The sequence below is a fragment of the Polistes canadensis genome, unplaced genomic scaffold (assembly GCF_001313835.1).
Source record: "Polistes canadensis isolate GaletaPanama2010 unplaced genomic scaffold, ASM131383v1 scaffold_24, whole genome shotgun sequence".
Lineage (NCBI taxonomy): Eukaryota > Metazoa > Arthropoda > Insecta > Hymenoptera > Vespidae > Polistes > Polistes canadensis.
Window position 1 is genome coordinate 466045 of NW_014569571.1, and position 5481 is coordinate 471525.

The following is a 5481-nucleotide window of genomic DNA, read 5'->3' on the forward strand; positions in this document are numbered from 1 at the left end:
TTTATATTAAATTATTAGAATATTATATATATTATACGAGAATGTTCAAATCTCTGTGTTTGTAATAAATATGTAAATGTGAATTTGACTAAATATATATGAAATATGCGAAACGGACATGTACCGTGTATATCTTCCATAGATTACATGTATATCTATATGAAAGTTTAATTTATTATAAATAATGTTTATCGAAATGTTCACTTTTTCAAAGATTTTTCTTGTTGTTAACATTTAGTTTTTTTTTTTCACGCGTGTGTTCATTACACAATTTTTTATTATCAATATATATGATTTATTTATTTTTTCGTGAAATTTAAAAATATATATATATAATATTTCAAATCAAAAGTGTACATATTCATCCCACAGATTTTGAATTATTGCTATTACGTGTGCATGCATACATGCATACATATTACACACGTATTACGCATGCATTTATATAATATGATAGTATACGTTATTGCGGGTGTGTGTTTTCAATGGTTCGTTGATAGACAGAGAGAAAAGAGATACGAGGTTGAAACACTCGTTTGGTCGTTGGTACGGTTTAACGATTTACCGGATTAAAGAAAAAGAAGACAAAAGGGAGAAATAAAAGAGGGATAACGACTTAATTATGGATCTGGTGTAGAAGAGGAATAGTAGTATAGTAGAGGAGCTTGCGAGTATTACACTGACTGAAAAGGAAAAACAAATGAAAGGGATAGATGGATACAGATGGGAGAGTGAGAGAGATAGAAATGTTGGGATGAGAGAAAAAGATGGAAGTTGTTTAAAGGTCGGAATATCTCTTTCTATCTTTCTTTCTTTCTTTCTTTCTTTCTCTCAATGGTTTTAATGGGATTTATGAATGGATAACGAAGCCTACGAGTCGCTTTTTTTAACCCCGTGCACGCTTTTCTTCTTCTTCTCCTTCTCTTTCTCACTCACTCACTCACTCACCCTCTCTCTCTCTCTTTCTCTTTCACTCGTAACACACGCGTATACATACGAACCGCGTTATGACAACGAGGTAAACATTATTGCAGCCGAGCCGTGAATTATGCACCCCCTGCTCGTTCACTTTATTTCCTACTCGATTAAAGGGGAAGATGCCGACAATTTGTAGAAACTACTATTATAATTCTTCTTGATTTTTCTATTATTTATCGTTACATACGTTCTTTTAAATCGTCGATTAAAAAATTATTGTTTTCTTTTTCTTTTTACTTTTTTTTGTCAAATTTTCACGCATTGCTATTATATTATCGTAGCTTGAAATTTGTCTACGATCAATCACAAGTATACTTCGTACCAGCTCAGACCGTAAATTAAAAACAATTGATATTTTGTTCGTAATTGCAAAGCTTTTAAATTCTTCTCTACGAGAAAGTATATTTCAAGATTACTAAATTTTCATATATTAATATCAATTTGATTTATTTATTAAAAGTAAAAAATATGCAAAAGATTATTCAATCGGAATGAAGTTACGTGCAACACATTACAATCATTTACTATTTTATCTTTACAACGTTAAATATATCATCGATATTAATTATAAATATATTCTAACAAAATAAAATACTTTTGTTACTATTACGTTTGATTGTTCCACGTAAAAAGGAGACAAAAAATAATCAAACAAAAATGAAAACGATCGTATTGATTATTATTATCGTAGACAAAAAAAAATAATCAACGAAACTGATAGAGGGAGAGAGAGAGAGAGAGGATCGATGAGGAAAAAAAAATGATCCGTTTTTAAATTTCGTAGATCCCAATTAGTATCGATTTCCTCTTTTTTCCATTTTTGTTTGAAAACTAGGGTCAAATCTATTGCTCTCTCTCTCTCCCCCTTCTCTCTCTATCTATCTATCTATCTATCTTTCTCTTTCTCTCTTGGTTTCCCTCGGTGAAATTCAACGAATTCAAATACTTGGTAAAACGATCGAGAACGATTAATCCGGTTTGTCCGATCGATCGATCGATCGAATCGAATCGAATCGAACGATCTGATGTAGATCGTTGGAAGGAGTGGCACGTGCCAACGTTAAATACGGTAAATGACTCAATCGTTGACTCTACGCTCGTTGACTTTTTCTCTTCTCCCTCTCACCCTTTATCTCCCTCTCTTTCTCTCTTGTAATACCATATATATACAAAAGGCTCGTGTATACCTCACATTCCCGAACTGGAACGCCACGGATTCTATAAGGTTGCTGCTTTTTTGCACCGATTTGCTCGTCGGCGCGTAGGCACGCGAGAAAGAACGAGATCAACTTTGCAAAGAATAAAGAAAGATAAAGATAAAGTGAAAGAGAAAGAGAGAGAGAGAGAGAGAGAGAGAGAGAGAGAGAGAGAGAGATGAGGATTCTTTACAAAGACGTTTAGACGAGAATCAAGAGTAGAGGTGGATGGTTTCAATGGCAGATCGTATCTTTCCTTTTTCCAAACGAAGATGAAGATGTCGTCATGGCGCCTATACTCGAACGAGTATTCACGTTCCACCTTTTCTTCCTGGAAAACTTCTGACTCACAGATCATTTAGAAAGAGAAAGAACGATGGAAAGAAATAGAGAGAGAGAAAGAGAGAGAAAAAAAGTATTATCCTTGGTAACGAATTGATTCGTTTCCACTTGTTCTCTTTAAAGCCTAAACTTTAAATCAGAATTAAATTAATTTTCCGTATGTAACGCGTATTACGAAATTTAATTAGTTTAATAATACTTCAATCAAATATTTGTATTTTTGTTGTTGTAAATATTCTGTCATTGTTTAATTATATCTTGATGTAAATGATATTTCGATATTGTCATTAGTATAATAATATTCTGAATTAATAAGTTGATAAAAAGAAAAGATAATATATTATAATAATATGATTATATTATATTTGTATAATAGATTTCACATAATTGATTATTTAATCAAACCGAAAGATTATTTCTATCAATTTCGTGATTTTTTATCATAGAGCAATTTTTTTAATAGCAATCTTGATTGCATTGAAATGAATTGCCATGTAAATTGCAATTAAAACCTTGCTATGTAAATTGTTTCGTGTTTTATATAAAAAAAAAAAAAAAAGAAAGAAAAAAATTAAAAAAGAAAATCTTGTAAAATCGTGAATTGAATTCAAATGTCATTGGTTCTCGGATTATAAATTGTTCTAGAATATTTTATTTATGTATGATATATATATGTCTTAATATCCAAATTTTTTTCATGTACTTCTGTACGCGATGAATTTTTTTGTAGACTACCTTTATGGCGTATATCCTATTATTAAAAATAAAACAAAAAATGAAAACTAATAAAGGGTTAGAGGGAGGGAGGGAGGGAGGGGGGTTATGGGGGAAGGCTAGTAACTACACATTTATGGCAGAACGTAACACATAACAAAACGTTTCATTTCATTTCCATATAATTCGATCTACAGGTAAATACCGTCGCGCACATATTTCTTTTTTTTACTTGTTTTTCTGTTTCATTATTACTTCTCTGCTTTTTGTCGAGAGTATAATCCAATATGGAGAGATAATTCTCGATTTATCGGACTAACGTAAGCCGTATATATATATATATGTATTGTATATCTTTCCTTGGTCAGTATAATCAAATCGCTTTCAATTCTCTTTACAGTTAAATCGAAATATCCGTATACTTTAAATACTTCGTAATCGTTTTTACAATGACATTCAAACAAAGATTACAATTTTAACTTTGACTATATGCAACATTCTTTACGTATCCAATATATATATGAACATGTGTATATACAATATATGTGTTTTAATTGTTTTAGATACTTTATCTCTTTATTCATAATTATCTTCTGATTTATATAAAAGAAAGAAAGAAAGAAAGAAAAAACGACATTAAATATTACAATTAATTGTCGATAATAGAAATAACTTTAATGCTGATATATTAGAATTAATTTTATATAATGAAAATATATATAATAATCCGTTGTCTTCTTCATTACTTTTCCTTTTTTTTTGTTTTTGAGAAGTTCCTGTTCATATTACAATCTTTTAACAATAATACAAATAACTATACTATATACTAATACTATAGTTTAATATGAAGTATATATATGTGCTTGTAATTATGATAGTAGAATATAAGCTATTAAAAATTAGAAAAATAAATTCAACGATTTATTAGATATTAAAAAAGAAATGATTTATGTTATAAAATAAATCATTTAATAAATTAATACAATTCTTCTCTCGACCTATACCCCTCTTACCATAATTACCTACACTTATACAAACGTAATATACACCTGAGTTTTATATCTAAATGATTAAATCTATATACTTCATATATATATATATTTTCGAAGATATATCAAATAAGGAGCGTGACGAGAAGGAGTAGGCGCAAAAAGTATCTCGGGTGACCTTGAAGAATATCCTCCCATGGTCCGGATCGGTGAGAGTTTATATGGCGCTCCTGGCGTGCAAATAAAAAGTATACTAAAGAAAAGAAAAGAAAAGAAAAGAAATGAAAAGGGTAGGAAAACAAGAAAGAAGAAGAAGAAGAGTAAGAGAGAGAAAAAGATAGAGATATATATATATAGAGAGAGAAAGAGAAAGAAAGAAATAAACTGGTCCCAAGCGTGGCGCCATGAGTATCACGCGTTTACCATATTTAACTCGAGACGCGTGCCAGTACTCTTCTTCGAATGATCTCACGATCGTGAGATCGATCGATCCAACGATCCATCGATCGTGTAAGTAGATCTTACCTTTCCTTTTCCTTTCTACAGATTACACACACAGACAGAGAGAGAGAGAGAGAGAGAGAGAGAAAAAGATGATCGTATCATGGCCGTTCTTTCGTAATTGCATCTAACGTGAAAGCGGTTAAAACGTCGCATTGCTTTCTCTCTCTCTCTCTCTCTCTCTCTCTCTCTCTCTTTTTCTTTCTCTTTCTCTCATCTTTAATGGATAAACGACGAAACGGTCCTCTTCCTGCACTTTACATTTTCCTACTCGTATGTATTAGTGTATATATATAGCTCAGTGTAAAGTAAGGTGATCATGTTTTTATCAATGCAGTACTGGTTTTTAACCATTGGTCCTGGTTAGTTGTAAAATGTGCTCAATAGTTTTTTTCAATTTATCAATGGATTATTAAATTTTTAACACTAAACCCCTACCGATAATTTATGTATAATCTATTTTTACCGGAAACGGTCCAATGACTCTGCCTTAAAATTAAATATTTTCTTCTACTTCTTCTTCCTCATTTTATTAGGACTTTGTTCTGTTATAATAGTTTTTTTTTTTATTGCTATTTCTAGGAGCGATTTATTGTTATGTATAAAATTATAAATATATATCTTATAATTAATGTAACTGTTTTTTTATAGCTTACAATAGAATGAAAGTTTTCTGTCCATTAGTTAATGAATAATATATTTTAATATATTTTATAATGATTAATGTTACATTTTTTATGAGTTTTTATCGTACTTTTTTA